General features: G+C 40.4%; 1 protein-coding gene across 3 annotated transcripts in view; it reads right to left on the minus strand.

Moving 5' to 3' along the window:
- The window catches only part of LOC126484560 (trafficking protein particle complex subunit 8), a 271,243-nt gene that overhangs the window by 120,413 nt on the left and 132,881 nt on the right, over positions 1-17,949 (minus strand). The gene's annotated exons all lie outside the window — the stretch shown is intronic.

Here is a 17,949-nt window from a genome sequence, read left to right on the forward strand (position 1 = left end):
AAGCAGACCTCGGGGAAGATCAGTTTGGATTCCGTAGAAACACTGGAACACGTGAGGCAATACTGACCTTACGACTTATCTTAGAAGAAAGATTAAGGAAAGGCAAACCTACGTTTCTAGCATTTGTAGACTTAGAGAAAGCTTTTGACAATGTTGACTGGAATACTCTCTTTCAAATTCTAAAGGTGGCAGGGGTAAAATACAGGGAGCGAAAGGCTATTTACAATTTGTACAGAAACCAAATGGCAGTTATAAGAGTCGAGGGACATGAAAGGGAAGCAGTGGTTGGGAAGGGAGTAAGACAGGGTTGTAGCCTCTCCCCGATGTTGTTCAATCTGTATATTGAGCAAGCAGTAAAGGAAACAAAAGAAAAATTCGGAGTAGGTATTACAATCCATGGAGAAGAAATAAAAACTTTGAGGTTCGCCGATGACATTGTAATTCTGTCAGAGACAGCAAAGGACTTGGAAGAGCAGTTGAATGGAATGGACAGTGTCTTGAAAGGAGGATATAAGATGAACAACAACAAAAGCAAAACGAGGATAATGGAATGTAGTCGAATTAAGTCGGGTGAAGCTGAGGGAATTAGATTAGGAAATGAGACACTTAAAGTAGTAAAGGAGTTTTGCTATTTGGGGAGCAAAATAACTGATGATGGTCAAAGTAGAGAGGATATAAAAGGTAGACTGGCAATGGCAAGGAAAGCTTTTCTGAAGAAGAGACATTTGTTAACATCGAATATAGATTTAAGTGTCAGGAAGTCATTTCTGAAAGTATTTGTATGGAGTGTAGCCATGTATGGAAGTGAAACATGGACGATAAATAAGTTGGACAAGAAGAGAATAGAAGCATTCGAAATGTGGTGCTACAGAAGAATGCTGAAGATTAGATGAGTAGATCACATAACTAATGAGGAAGTATTGAACAGGATTGGGGAGAAGAGAAGTTTGTGGCACAACTTGTCCAGAAGACGGGATCGGTTGGTAGGACATGTTCTGAGGCATCAAGGGATCACCAATTTAGTATTGGAGGGCAGTGTGGAGGGTAAAAATCGTAGAGGGAGACCAAGAGATGAATACACTAAGCAGATTCAGAAGGATGTAGAGTGCAGTAGGTACTGGGAGATGATGAAGCTTGCACAGGATAGAGTAGCATGGAGAGCTGCATCAAACCAGTCTCAGGACTGAAGACCACAACAACAACAAACAACAACATCAGAGAGTGCTACAAGAATAGTTAGTAGTGATTCATAAACAGTTAATGCAGATGTTTCAGTTTCAGATGCAGCACATCTCAGCACTACTCAACACAGTGCAGCAGCTACTCCCCAACAGAACAAGCACCACCTACTACAGCTCCTGTACCACCTTTTCGACAGTTTAGTGAACCAGAATAGGAATGGCTCGAGTGGCTGCACCAGTCTGATGATCATATGGTAGCTCACAGTGTCCGAGGTACTGTGAAAGTTCTATATCTATTATTCACGGTAGGAAGTGAAGTGTTTAGATTAATTCAGAAACTCTTATCTAACGACACTACAAGTGACCTTATGTATGACAGTGTTATCTTAAATGGAAAGCACCAGTTTGCTTTTGTTCTACAATATCTCTTCACTGACTGACTATTATGACCAACAAGTGAATGTGGTAGCAGCTAGGTATCGATTCTTTCATTGCAAAAAACTGTCAGAACAAACTTATCGCGATTGGGTAACAGATTTGCAAGATATGACAAATAAATGCAAATTCAAATGTGCTTGTGGTGCTTTGTAGTCTGATGTCATGTTGCATTATGCAATCGTGTACAATGTGCCTGACGTCAAAATCAGAGAACAAATTTTGAAACAGTCCGATCCATCATTTCAGCAGGTAGTGCACATACTAGATCAGTACGATTCTGGTGCCTTGTGGGCTCATAGATTTGAGCAGCCAACTATTTGTCGCGTTGAGTCCCTAGCTTGCGATCACCCTAGACCACATCAGAGGCGTGTGCTAGTCCTGCCAAGTAAACAACCTTCCACGCCGCATAAGCAGTTCACTAAACGGGCGGCTACACAGGCAAACAGAATAAAGTCTCGCCCTCGCTGTTACACACAGCACAAATGCCAAGACTGCTCCTCCCAACAAGCTCAGTGTTATGCTTCTGGTAGGAAAGGACATGTACAATCTGTATGTTTGCAACAGAACAAACATAAGAATTCGGCTCAATCGCAAAAATCTAGCCACAAGGCCCACATCATTAATGCAGTATACTCCAAGTCTGCAACAGGCAAGCGTGCAGTTTCTTCAGTGATACATCAGTCAAACAAACTCTTTGTTCATTTACTTATTTGGGGGAAACGTGTGAAATTTCAGTCGGACATGGTTGCCTCTGTCCATTGATCAATAGTCACACATATGAACTGTTAGGCTCTCCACACTTGTCTAAAACTAGCATGCAGCTGACAGCTTATAACGGACAAGACATTCCCATTCTCAGAACATGTAGTTTGCCTGACTTGTATTGCTCGCATATGCAGACAGTGACTTTTAAAGTATTACAATCACATGAGTGTGAGAACCTATACGGTTTTGATTCTTTTGATTTGTTTGGCTTTAACATTCAGGACAATGTATTGTAAGTGTCTGTATTCAAGGCAAAAGGCAGTGTCACTACTTTGCTAAGAGAATTCCTGGAACTCTTTTCTGAAGGTTTAGGCAAAACTAACAATTTTGTTGCACGTATTATTCTGAAAGACAATGCTCAGCAAAAATTTTGCCAGGTCAGTACTGTTCCCATTGCATTACGGGGTCGCAGCTGAACTTAAAAGAATTGCAAGATAGTAGAGTTATTGCACCCATCTCAGCTAGTCAATGGGCAAGTCCACTTGTTTTGCTCCCTAAACCTTTAGGTCACATTTGCCTCTGTGTTGACTTTAAGTCTACAGTCAACCCATAAATGGTCATTGATACTTGTCCATAGCCATGTCCAGAGGATCTCGTGGATAAATTAGATGCTGGACACTCTTTTTCAAAAATTGATTTGCGCGGCACTTATCTTCAAATACTGCTCAACAACAAATCTCAGAAAATGTGTGTAGTAAACACTCATTTGGGCTTGTTTACATATTTGCATTTGCCTTTTGGCAGTGCTTCTGCACCCATCATTTTCCGACAGTATTTGGAACAGCAGACTGATCAAATGCCGAACTGTTCAACTATTTGGATGACATTATCATAGCAGACCCTACACCTGAAGAACGTATTGCAAATTTAAGTGTTTTGGTTCACGTGTTATCTGAGGCAGGACTAAAGTGTAGACTGGACAAGTGTAATTTCTTTAAACCTGAGTTGCAGTATTTTGGTCATGTCAAACAGTCAAGGTGTACATCCTCTGCAGTCGCATTTGTTAGACATATGAGACTTTTCAGTTCCTCGCAGTATCACTGAATTGCAGTCAGTTTTAGGGAAAATGAACTATTATATTTGGTTCATACCGAATGTTGCACAAATCGCAGCTCCATTGCATCACTTGCATCATAAGAATGACCCCATTGTTTGGACAGATGAGTGCCAAGTAGCTTTTCAAAAACTTAAAGAAGCATTGCTCAGTGATGGATGTTTGGTTCACTTTGATCCTGACAGACCAGTTGTATTGAAAGTTGACGCTTCCTGTTATAGAATCGGTGCAGTGCTTTCACACAGAATTGGTGATAAAGACAGGCCTATTGCTTTTGCATCAAAAGGGTTGTCCAAAGCTCAGTGTAAGTATTCACAAATTGAAAAAGAGGTTTTGGCTATAGTTTATGATGTCACCAAATTCCCCCACTACTTGTATGGCAGAAAATTCTACTTCGTAACGGATCACAAGCCTTTGCAGTCCTTGTTTTGTCCAACGAAACTGGTTCCTGTACGAACTGCCCAACAATTGCAAAGATGAGCTTTGTTGTCTCAATACCAGTACGAGATTGTATATCGTCTGACAGCTAAACATGGTAATGTGGACACAGTTTCATGTCTTCCAATTGGCCCTGACACATACTTTGATGCTTCTGCTGCATCTTGTTGTCACATCAATGCTAGGATTCTGAATTGCTTCAGTCTTTTCTGCTGAACTATAGAAAAATTGCACAGGGCATGGAATATGATCCAGATTTGAATATTTTGTTAACATATGTTCACACATCATGGCCTCACTCAATGAACAGCATAAAGAACTCTGTAGTGCGCTTATACTTTGCACGTCGGCATAGCCTCAATCTACAGAAAGATGTAATCCATGTTCAAAATAACAGTGGACAGTCACATGTGTTGACCCCTAAAGTTTTGCAGAAAGAAGTGTTGCAGTTACTTCACCAAGGACACTGGGGGATTGTTTGTGCGAAACAGTTAGCGCGTTGACACTGTACTTGGCCCAAATTGAACAGATGATGTCACAGTGGGTCACACATGCACGGAAACTCAGTCCGCTCCACCACAAAACTTCTCTGCTTGGCGTAAGTCCAATCACCATGGCACTGTGAGCACATAGACTTTGCGGGACCTTTTTGGAACACTCACTGATTAATTGCGCTGTGCCAATGAACTTGAGAATGTCATGTACCACAATTCAGGTGTTTTATCGATTTTTTGCCTAGGAAGTTTATCTGAAGTAATAATGTCAGACAATGACCCTCAGTTTACGTAAAATGAATTTGAAACATTCTATGAATGCAATGGCATACAGCATCTAACTAGTGCACCCTTCCATCCACAGTGAAACGACAAAGCAGAACATTTTGTCAGACCTTTAAGCAGCAGACGGCCAAACTTCACTCCGCACACACTAGGGATCAAGCGTTGCAACTGTTTTTCGCCTCGTATCGTTCACACCCACAAGATGGACCATCACTGTAGGAACTGCTTCACGGATGCCGCCATCGGACACTGCTCCACCTGCTCCATCCTCCTCAGCATCTGGTGCCGAAGGAAGGCTGCAAGTGTCACTCGTGCTACATGATATTGTCTTTCACAGGGTTTTTAGCAGCAACAGAAAAGACAGAGGCGAGATTGTCCGTCGACTTGGTACTTGAATGTAACTTCTTTCAGATCCAGATGGTTTGCAGAGCCACCATCAAAATCAGCTTTGCATCTGTCATGTGCATGATGATCTTTCAGTCCCTCTTCCCCCCAGATTCACAGGTCCAGAGGACAGCGCGGCCACAGCAGCCGCCAGAAGCTATCATCACGACACCATGGGATGACCCCATTGAGACGGAGCCTCTGCCTCCTCTCATCCTACCGATGGAGCTAGACCTACCCACACTGCAGCAGTCGCTGCTTTCTTCATCTGGTTCATGGCAGCAGGTGGTGGACGTGTACCCTTCTGGTCGTTTTCCGGGGCACATTTCCGCCAGAGCGCAAGCCGGATGGCGAGGTACAGCCGGAAACTTTGTGTCCCCTGCAGCCACAGCTTCCGGCACAATGTTGTGACCACACTCCTGTGCCCTCACCATGGTCACACTCCCTACATAATGACGATCTGTTGCTTTGGGGGGAGGAATATTCTGGTATAACTACAAGCACCGAAACGAAGAGTAGGAATGCAAGACCAGAGAAGGCGGTGGGGAAAAGTCAGCCAACAGCCCGCTGACAAGGACTGTGCCGCACCAGGAGTGAGCTCTGCAAGAAGAGAATATAAGCGCAACTCCTGCCAGCCTTGGTTCTCTGTACAGAGACATTCGCGGACATTAGTGGAAAGTTTTCACAGAGTATTAGCACGGTATAGCAGAGAGTGCTATGAAAACAGTTAGTAATGATCAACAAACTCTGTGACATACTTGCCTGAACATTGCATATATCACAGGACTCTGATTTATACTGCCTGTCACCCATCGCTTGCAACATTTGTTCTAAATCCAAAGTTAAGTATTGTCAATCTGCTTTATTGAAATAAAACTACTAATGTTATTTGCTTGAATTGTTATATAGCATTCTGAGAATGCAGCATCATTCAGGCACCCTATAGGAGACGAGTGGGCAAGACCCAACACATCTCTATGCCACTTGCATTCCAAAACCCTTTCCCCAGGGATCATATCTCTGTGGAATACCCAGGTGCAAGACTGGCCCCCTCCACCCACCCAGCACTTCCTATTTCAGTCCTGTCACCAGCTTTTCCTACCATATCAGAGGCGAGGCTACCTGTGAAACCAGCCACACCATATACATAGAAGTGCCAAAGAAACCAGTATAGGCATGTGTATTCAAGTACAGAGATATGTCAACAGGCAGAATACGGTACTGCAGTCAGCAATGTATATACAAGATAACAAGTGTCTGGCGCAGCTGTTAGATCCATTGCTGCCGTTACAATGAAAGTTATCAAGATTTAAATGAGTCTGAATGTGGTGTTATAGTCTGCCCACGAGCGATGGGACACAGCATCTCCGAGGTAGAGATGAAATGGGGATCTTCCCATACAATCATTTTACGAGTGTACTGTGAATATCAGGAATCCGGTAAAACATCAAATCTCTGACATCGCTGCGGCTGGGAAAAGATCCTGCAAGAATGGGACCAACAACAACTGAAGAGAATCGTTCAACGTGACAGAAGTGCAACTCTTGTGTTGTGGCACTTCGTACCAGTTTCTTTGGCTCTTCAATATAGTAACTCTGTTGCAATCACTAAACAGCTTTTTATAGATATGACAACTGACCCACTGTGAATCAGAATGAATAGCCACTGCCCAACTATGACCAAGAACCAAACAAACCACATGTTAACACAACATGCAGCTCAGCACAACATGCTCGATTTCAATGTCTCCTTCATGACCCAGGCCATCAGGATTCTTTCCTCCAACACCAGCTTTTCTAGACCATGCAGATGGGAGTTATCCTTTTGATACATCCTTGGCTCCTGCAAAGATCCTGGCCTCCATTTTTGTTAACAAATTTCCTCATACCCTCCAACCAGCAGCTTCTCCTTTCTTTGCCCTATTACCCCTTCCCAACTCATCTCTACCCGTCACTTCATCTGCCCACCTGCTACAACATCCGTGCATTGCATACCTAACCTGTGCACCTGTCAACACCTCGCCCTCCCCAGCATTCCTAGCAAGCAAACCGGCTGCCTCCCCCCCCTAGTTGCTAGCTACCCAGCCACAATCTTTCTTCCTGCCTCCCATGTTTTTCTACCTCCACTCACCCGAATCCACCATGCGAACTGCATTCCTGGTATTGTGTGCCTGGCCAGCAAAGAGAGAGAGAGAGAGAGAGAGAGAGAGAGAGAGAGAGAGAGAGAGAGAGAGAGAGAGAGTGTGTGTGTGTGTGTATGTGTGTGTGTGTTCTCACTCACTCTAGCCTGAGGATTTACTCTGAAAACTAGCAACTTTTCTTTTTTGTGTGGACCTGTCATCAAGTCAACGCTTCTGCTTTTCAGTAAGTGGTCTCCAGTACTTATGAAGTATTTACATTACACCAGAACCTTCTTACTAAAATGATTGCTTTAAATCAAATGACAATATCCATTTCCCCATATGTAGGTTAAAACATGGGCTGCTTTTGTTGCATTACCATCTACAATCTGTGGCAATGACTTTTAAGACATAATCTACATTGTACAATGTGGCTGACTGTCAATATCACTCTGCAGATCTACTGAGGATGCTCCTCTTTCACATTACGTAGCCACGTATGAGATAAGTAGACCAGTACGGATACAATGTAAGACTATAACTTCTCTCTGTGAGTGTCAACGTGTTATTCTCCTCTTTGATGTAGGTTTTTATCAAACTTAGTTTGTTGAGCTGATTGTTGTCCATCCATTTATCTTCCTATTTTTGTAATATATGGCATCCGAGGCATGTCAGCGCAGATTTCCTTGGCTACAGTATCAGCACGATGTGCGTGGTGCCTACATGACTCGCATCAGGAGAAATGTCACAGAAGTTCCTGTATTCTGGACATTGTTTAAAATGTAGTGAATGGCAGAGAGCAACAGGTGTATCAAAGAGTAGTTTTCAATTGCCTCCCAATTACTGAGGGATTCACTGTACAGGAGAATATTTCTATGTGGTTGAATTTGCAGGTCTGTGACAGCTTTATGTATTGATATTAATGCTCCATATACATACTGCATCAGTAGGAAGACATACTAGTTTTTACACATTTTTGTTGGCTTCTGCTGTGAAGTACAGGGCCTAATAGGTCTACAATAGAAGGGATCGCAGATCCATAAGTAACACATGCATAGACTAGAGATTGTTGATCTGCTCCTGAAGAAGTGTTTCTGTGGAGGTGCAGAGAGTTTAATTTCCACATACAAATTGTCTTCAGCTGCTTTGTTTGCGGTAACAATGTCAGTTTGTGCTCAAACTAATTTTCTAAAAAGTGATAGTCATGAACGACTTCCAGCCTTTGGTTATTTAGATAAACTTGGGTGTGAGTGGGCAAATCAAATTCTGCCCAAGTGCATGATCTGGGATCTTTTGGATGGAAAACTACACCCATGATTTTGGGCCCACATGTATGTCCTCTGAATGGCTGGCTAAAGGCAATATTCTGCTGAGCTTAACGACACAGAACTATGGTACAGACTTCTCTCAAATGAAATATTATCAGTGTGGATTACAAAAGTGTGGGTGTGGTAGGCATAGTTAGGAACATTCATAGCCGGGAACCAATAAAGTAAGTTTACATACATTGTGTTGTCATTTAAAGCATATCCTGATCATCTGTAATTACCAAGTAGATGATAATTAATTACTAACATGTCATGACCGACAGGTAGGCAATTTGTTTCTGTATCAGACAGTTTGTTGTTAAGTTTTGTCCCTTAAAAGTCCAAGCATGGAAGAACTAACTAAACAATAAAAATGTTAAATCCAAAAGGGTGTGCTTACTCACACCAGTGGTAGCAACAGCCCTGTATTGAAATGTTAAATTTGTTACATTCACTAACGTGTTGTAGCAAATGGTTGTCAGTGTTATCTGGGCATAAGAGTGTTTCCTTGGCACTGTGCTAGTGGACTGTTGGATTCCCCGAATTTAAAATGGGTGTTCTACGTCTCTATCTGTTGAGTCTTAAAAGACAATACTCTGTTCTGTTAATATTCAATGTTAAGTAAAATCTGGGTGAAAATTCTGTGAACTCAATATTTTGGCACAGTGCTTCACTAGTTAATTAGTTATTTCAAAATGAGTGATCTTATGAACTACTCAGTCTAAAACTTCAGATATTCCAACTGAGAAAGAATGTCCATTGTTATGCTGCAATTTTGCCTACACCTAGGCATCTCCTGTAAGTGTGTTCATTGCATATTAATTCAATTGCAGGAAAGCTACCATGGATGGCAGTATGATGAGTTGTGGCCCTGTGTTCATTAGAGAAAAGTTAAAATCCATGAGGTGGTCCTAAAATAGTTGACCTCTACCAACACAGACCTGTACAGCTACATTGTGACATTGTAGTCGTTGAATACTGGGAATGCAGTTCTGCAGGTAGCCTGGGGTAAGGCGTCATGTATGGTGATGAAATGGCCAAGGGGGGAAGGGATGTGGGAAGTGGGAGGGGGGATTGGAGAGGGTTCCCAACACTTCAGAAGGAGGCAGAAGGTGTACAGGATAGTAATGAGACACACAGGCACCTGCACCAATGACTTCATGCAGCAACAAAGACGACGTGGTGGAGTGGGTTTAACATAATTCAACAGTGATTACAAAATTATGGCCCGCATATTAGCAAGAAGAATAAAAATGGTTATTAACTCTGTACTGGCCCGTACCAAACATGTGTAGGCAAAGACAGAAACATCTATCAGACTATATGCGAATATAGGGATATAATATCAACCACAAATGTATGCCGAATAAAATGTGCAGTGTCATTAGACTTCAAGAAGGCATTTGACAGAATAGATCATAAGTATCTCCTCGGAATCATGGAAGTAATGGGATTCCCACCACAATTTGTGAGGATTATTCAACAAATTTTGAAAAACAGTATACCACGAATAATGATAAACGGACGACTAAGTAACGAGATTGAGTTGACTGGACCCATACGACAAGGTTGCCCAATGTCAATGGGCCTTTTCGCAATAGCAATAAAACCTCTCCTCATGACACTCAATCATCACCTGCAAGGATTATGCATAAACGGCAAGAAAATAGTGTGCAATGCTTACGCAGATGACGTGGGCGTCCTGGTTATAAATGAAGATGAAGTGGCAAAAGCTGTTCAGATTGTACACACATATGAACTTGCTTCTGGCGCCAAACTAAATAAAAGGAAGTCAGACATCATGAACATAAGCAGAGGAATATGCATGCAAAATCAGGGACAATTGACGGAGGTATCCACATTGAAATGTTTGGGTATTGAATTTAGGAGCAACATCCAACACACCATTGCTGTCAATTATAAAAAAACTACTTGCAAGAATATGAGCATGTGTACAAGGAAACAGTATGTGGCAACTGGATGAGATACAGAAAACCACTCTAGTAAATGTGTATATAACATCCAAACTTAACTAAGTTGTACAAGCTTCCCCGATGTCATTAGAAACAGCCAGAAGAATTTTGTCCGCGACAGGAAGCTTTATAAGCCAAGGCAACATTTTCAAAGTGAAGTTCAATACACTAACAGTCCCAACAAGGAAAGGAGGTTTAAACCACGTTGATGTCAGTTACAGGTCACATGCATTATACGTGTGTTGAATGTACAAGCAATGGAAACAGTTGCCGGGCAGCTTAACAGCCCACTTGCTGAATGAAATTACTCCTGCAAGCATGCAGCCACCAACAGATGTGCAGCATATACCAGCTGGTCTTTGTCACCTAAAAACTTTTCTCGTTGAGTACAGTTATATCTCATCGAGGCTCTCAGAGCAGCAGTTGACGAAAGTAAAGGACATCTGTGCATATTTGATGGAAGATAAGGAAGGAAATATTACTGAAAGAAAATACCCCAGAAACGACTGGTCTGCAATTTGGAAAAATATCCACGATCGGAACTTACCCTCTAAGGTGAAAGGAACTTGGTATAATGCAGTCGACAGGAAAATATCAACTAATTCCAAATTGCATGCTATACATCTCACAAATTCGCCCTTGTGCGCGTCATGCAACCTCCTTGACACTGAAGAACACTGATTCGTGTATGAAAGAGTAAGAGACGTATGGCATATAGTTAAGCAGAAATTAGTGACCATTAACAGAACATCTCCAACCGTTTTCACCGCCGCAGATTTTCTGACTCCAGACGCAGTGCCATATCCTAATACGAAAAGAAATGCAGTTAACTGGCTAAAAGGTCACATGCTGCACTGTATCTTGAAGGCAGAAAATAAAAGCAAAGAAGATTACTGGGTATATCTAATGACTCAGCACCATCATATCATGCGGACAAAAGACTACAAAAGAAATTACGCATGCTTCCTAAATAGAATCATGGAATAAAATTATACACAGAACAATAATAGATTAAGATTGGTACAGAATTCAGAGATGTCAGCCTTGCATGATTACAGATAACTGGTACCATAATGTCTTCGATCCTTTCGCGAGACACTACAGAAAAGAAATCAAGTCTGTGGCAAGACGCACCAGACTACATCCTCATGAAGAAATTAGACATCAATTTTATGTATTTTATTTTTTGATCATCTTATGCTATAAGCAGAGAAGTTTTAAGTTCTAAAAAAAGTTTTTCAAAAGTATACAAGATTTTATGTTTTCCTTATGAAGATGAGACTTCACGTTCAGTTTATTTTAATAAATTTGTCTTTCCATTATCAAGAGGAAGATTAATTTCCTTTAATTGATATTAAGAAGAAATATTTATTCTTGTTTATGTTAGCAAAGGTAATTAAGGCATCCAGCTTACATAAAAAAATAGGAAGCCGGATGGGGGGGGGGGGTTGGGGGAAGGGAGGTGGGAGGTGGGGGGGGGGGGAGGGGGAGGGGGGAGGGGGAGAGAGGGGGGGGAGGGAGGGAGAGAGAGAGAGAGAGAGAGAGAGAGAGAGAGAGAGAGAGAGAGAGTGGCCGAGCACCTGCAAAAAAGTAAGAAAAATGAGGATTTGGCTTCAAAAACATAAAAAAAGTAAAAAGTTGGTAGAAGGATGGACTCATAATAATAATAATAATAATAATAATAAAAACGACAAAAGCATAGAAGCTAGCCGAAGAAGGCAAAACAAGGTGAGCGTTTGGAAGGGCCGTGAGGGTAGAAGGGAGGCCCTAAAAATCAGTTGGATCTGAAAATGGTGCAAAAAGGTTTTTTTTCTTGTAGTGGACCATTGTGTTTTGAATGCTCACACTCTTTACAGATAATTTTCATTTATGTCTGGTACGAGAACTTGGAAAAATTTACTACAGAACAGAGAGGAGATAAGAAAGGAAGATGCTCTGATGACGAGAATTCTCTGCGCTTTACTGGAAGGCACTTTCCACACGTCATTACAAGTGACCAGTCCAAGAAACGTGGACTATAGAATAGACGTGCAGCCTGCTCGATAGAGAATGTGCCCCGAGAAACAAAATATGAATGCAAAACACGCAACATGCCCTTGTATGTTGAGCCATGGTTGTGAAACATACCACACAAAGAAGTTTTAGCCTAGTTTCTACATCTGCAAGATGAAATTAAGCCCTCACTTCTGAAAAAATTATTTAAAAATTAAAAAACAAAAATGCAAAAACAGAAAAATAAGTACAAAAATAAAAAAATCCTTTTAACTTCACCATTGCCGGTTGAAAGCCTGTATCAGAAAGAAGGATGGGAAATATAACAGTGAAAAAAAACATAAAATAAAATAAAAATAAATAAATAAAAATGAAAGTAAATAAGTAAAACCTCAAAGTTATCTGAGCTTTAAGAGCCTCTCCAAATGAATTACTCTGCTGACAAACACCTGATGCACGAACAAGTGAAACATCCAGTCTGTGCTAACACACACAGACTGGATGCTTCAAGTCTAAGACCATAATGAACAAAACAAAAAAAGAATTATACATATCAATTGTTTCAATCATGAATAACAAATATCGTTGAAAATCACAGAAAATAGCCCTTTCAGTATTTCCAGAACTTTCCAATTTTCTAGGCAACTTTTCCAAACTTTTTATTTCACACAAACCTTGCCTTAACAATTATGAATGCAACCAAAAAAGAATCATCCAAATCGGTTAAGCCATTTTTGAGTTTTAGTGAGACTAGCGGACAGCAGTTCATTTTTATATATAGAGATGTTACGCTCAAAAAATACATGTATTTATGTTACGTATATATAGAGATGTCATGTACAGTATATTTCTGTTGTACAGTAACAGTTGCGTCCTGTATAAAAAGAATTCAGAAATGCTGACTTTTTGATTTTTAAGATTCCCTGAGGATAATTTATTGGGTTAATGAGCTCAAGACATAGTGAACAGCTTCGAAAGTATATCTCGGCATCTGACACTTCCTTCAAAAGCTGTTTGTGGGCAAATTATTGTGGTAGTACAGGTGAACGTCAATGTTTGATCGTTACGGGTTCTCCCGAGTTTACATCATAAGTTATGTTTAAAAACCTGATAAGTATCAGATGGCAAATAAAACTCAGTTGTATACAGAGGCCTTATGATGATTCACAAGAACTAATTGCAAATGAAAGAAAACCTTTGATGAGGAGTTACATGTTAGCAGCATAAGCAGTTTCAGTGTACATTATGTCTGTCGAGCAGTTCAACTCCAGATTTAAAGGTATGGAATAAGTATCCAGATACACTGTGGTTATTTGTAATGTCGGTGATGACACTCAGACTGCCCTGGCTCCAGAAATACTCAGCACATTGCGAGCTCGGTGGAGCCAAGAGCTCTGGCACAGATAGCAGTCCACGAAGATGGCTGTTAGCACAGATAAATGACTGAGGTGACCTGAAGGGCATGCCTGACTTGGCCAGCTGGATGTGCAGCTGCAACAGCCAAGGGGTTAATATACTGTGACTTTGATAAGATTTTTATTGACTGGTCCATGAAACTTCACTCATGAAAACATTGAGAGATTAATGATAGCCCTCTCTCAGAACAGGAAGTAGACAACATTGAGAAATAACATCACATGAATAAAACTAAACTTACAATGGAGAAGCAAAGTATGGATTGTCATAAAGTTTGGTACTGCCCATTTCTGTTCTTAATGTACAAAAAAAGGCTCTCCAATGCGTGCAAAGGACTGCATGAAATCTAATGTTTACTGATGACACATGCATCCCAATGAAGGGCTTAAACTCAACCATTACATGACTGGTAACTAAACAAGTCAACAACTGGTCTACAGCAAACATGAATAGTCTTAATTTCACAAAACCTTACACTCGGGTGAGAAAAGTCATGGGATACCTTCTAATATTGTGTCAGACCTCTTTTTGCCTGCCATAGTGCAACAACATGATATGGCACAAGTCGTGGGATACCTTTCAATATTGTGTTGGACCTCCTTTTGAGCAGTATAGTGCAACAACTTGACATGGCATGGAGTCAGCAAGTCGTCGGAAGTCCCTTGCAGAAATACTGAGATATGCTGCCTCTACAGCCATCCGTAACAAAGAAAGTGTTGCCGGAGAGAATTTTGTGCATAAACTGACCTCTCAACTATGTCCCATAAGTGTCCCATGGGATTCATGTTGGCCAAGCCGAGTGGCCAAATCATTTGCTTGAATTGTACAGAACGTTCTTCAAACAAATCGCTAGCAATTTTAACCCAGTGATACGGCGCACTGTCATCCATAACAATTCCAACTTTCTTTCGGTCTCCAAGTAGCTGAACATAACCATTTAGAGCCAATGATTGGTTCAGTTGGATCAGAGGTCCTAGTCCATTCCATGTACACAGTCCATACCAAGATAAAAACAGACTTTAAAATAGCTGGTTGGTGATGAAATAATAGTCACAGTCTGTTTTTGGACTATTTCTTCATTCATTATGCATTTTGAGCTCAGCTCATCTTCAGATGACCTGGTGACAAATATACTTTGTTACAATCTTGCAAAATTTACACACACGTATAAATGGAGACCCTGTGCTAAACCACCATATAGTAACAAGACATTTACGATGTAATACATAGTCTTTGATACAAAGTGAACATACAACTTTGACAAAGTTGTCAAGCAATGTCAAAAGCGACAGTTCCATACAGCAAAATGAGATTTCAGCTACACATGTGTGCTGCTAACAGCCGAGTGATGTGGCTGGTGGCCATTCATGCTCAAGGGAACTAGTTGATACTAGGTGGCATGTGCCCCGTGGAGCTGCTGTCAAGGTTGACAAGTCATTACAAATAGAAATAATATTATCAATTACAAAATTTGTACAATTTTTCAATTTTTTATGCCACCCTTACGTGCAGGCAAACTTAAGTCATATATGGTTTTATTTCTTAGTGTGTGCTTGTTCACACTGGCTAGCTTATATGCTAAGGTGCTACCGTGTTTGACGCACACATAATTACAATTTGCAATTTATAAGCATGTTAGATCAAATTATAGACTATACATGAACTTTTCTTTCCTTCCTCTGTTTTATATTATACATAAAATACTATGCCAACATGAGAATAGGTAGTTACAAACAATTTATGGATATTTTCAATAAAGCCATTTAAAAATTATACAATAAAAATCGAAGACAGAGCTTGTGTCAATATGTAAATGCTTTTACAGGCAACATAATGCTTGCAAAAAAGCAATGCCTAACCATGTGAAACATGGAGCTGCAGTTACTGATTTATTCATTTAATTTTATTTTTTCATTCACACCCTCTATATGAATTAAGAACTCATTTATGATGTATACAGGATTCTGTATTAAAACACTAAGAGGTCGCCATTAACAAAGTTCAGTCTGCAAAAAACAAGGGCCTTTTTTGATACCTCCCTGTGGGTAGACTGGGATTCTCCTACATATCCGTTGGTTTACCTAGCAACTTTTAACATAGGGTAAAACTATTAGCCTATATTCTAAAAAAATGTGTTTTAGTACAAAATCCTGTATACATCACATATGAGTTCTTGATTAAAATAGAGGGTATTTATGAATAAATAAATAAATAACTGTAACTCCATGTTTCACGTGGTTAGGCATCACTTTTTTGTATGCATTATGGTGCACATAAAAGCTTTTACATATTGACACAGGCTCTGTCTTTCCTATTTAAAGTATATTTTTTGAACAGTTTTATTGCAAGTAACTGTAACTTGATTGTAACTGCCTATTCTCATGCTGGCATAGTGTGGTGTGTATAACTTAAGAGGGGGCAAGGAAAGAAAAGTTATGTATAGTCTATTTTTCAATCTAACGTGCTTATAAATTGCAAATTATAAATTGTAATTACATGTGCATCGTATGTGGTAGCACCTTAGCACTTAAGCTAGCCAGTGTTAACAAGCACACTCTATGAAATAAAACCCTATATGACTTAAATTTGTCTTCACCTAAGGTTGGCATAAAAAACTGAAAATTGTATGAGTTTTGTAATTGATAGTGTTATTTCTATTTGTAACGAAGTATCAGCCATGACGGCAGTGCCACAGGGCGTAAGCCACCTCGTCCCATCTAGTTCTCTTAAGTAGGAACAGCTGACAGCCACATCACTTGGCTGTTAGCAGAACACATGTTTGGTTGAAATCTGATTTTGCTGTGTGTAATTGTAAAACTTACATCACTTTTGACTTTACTTGACAACTTTGTCAAAGTTTTATGTTCACTTTGTATCAAAGAGTATGTAATACCTCTTAAATGTCCTGTTGTTATATGGTGGTTTAGTATAGGGGCTCTGTTTATATATGTGTGTAATTTTGCAAGACTGTAACAAAATATATTTGTCATTCGGTCATTTGAAGATGGGGAGAGCCCAAAACAGATGCCTTTACCATGACTTTCAGTCACATCTATGACATACATCTTATACCATTAGGGAGCACCACCAGCTAGCACAGTGCCTTGTCGACAACTTGGATGTACGAGTTTGTAGTGTGTGTTCCACACTCTAACCCTACTGTCATCTCTTACCAACTGACACTGGGACTTAACTGATCAGGCCATGTTTTTCCAGTTGTCTAGGGTCCAACCGATATGGTCACGAGCACAGGAGAGACACTGCAGGTGGTGTCATGCTATTTGCAAAGGCACTCACAGTGGTCGTCTGCTGCTATAGTCCATTAATGGCAGATTTCACTGCACTGTTCTAACGGATATGTTCATCATATGTCCAACATTGATTTCTGTAGTTATTTCACGCAGTGCTGCTTGTCTGTTAGCACTGACAACACTATGCAAGCGCAAACGCTCTCAGTCATTAAGTGAAGGCTGTTGGTTACTGTGTTGTCCGTGGTGAGAGGTAATACCTGAAATACGGTATTCTCAGCACACTCGACACTGCGACTCTCAGAATATTGAATTTCATAACGATTTCCAAAATGGAATGGCCTGCATGTAAAAAGTTCCAACAACCGCTCCGCTTTCAAAGTCTCAATTCCCATCGTGCCGCCATAATCACATCATGCACCTTTTCACATGAATCACCTGTGTACAAATGACAGCTCCACCAAAGCACTACCCTTTCAAACATTGCGCACAAAACACTGTTGTCATCTGCATATCGCTATTCCATGACTTTCATCACCTCAGTGTACACTGTGCAATGACTTGCTGGTACTAGAAAGAGACATTAATGGTCATACAGTACATGATACAGTACATATGAAATTATGTAGGGCCCAATTGAATAACCATTAAATAGATTTAAGACATCAAAAAACTAACCAAGAAGCTCAATTCAACAATTCTTCACTTAAAAGTTTCTCTCAGCATTTTGACATCAAGGCACAGGTGGTGGCATATTTCCACTTTCAGTCCCTTTTGTTTTACTGAAGTATCTTCCAGATGCATTGCAGCTAAGGAAGCAAAGAATTCATCTAACAAAAGCTAACAATACAAACT

This window comes from Schistocerca serialis, chromosome 6 (genome assembly GCF_023864345.2).
Source record: "Schistocerca serialis cubense isolate TAMUIC-IGC-003099 chromosome 6, iqSchSeri2.2, whole genome shotgun sequence".
Classification (NCBI taxonomy): Eukaryota; Metazoa; Arthropoda; class Insecta; order Orthoptera; family Acrididae; genus Schistocerca; species Schistocerca serialis.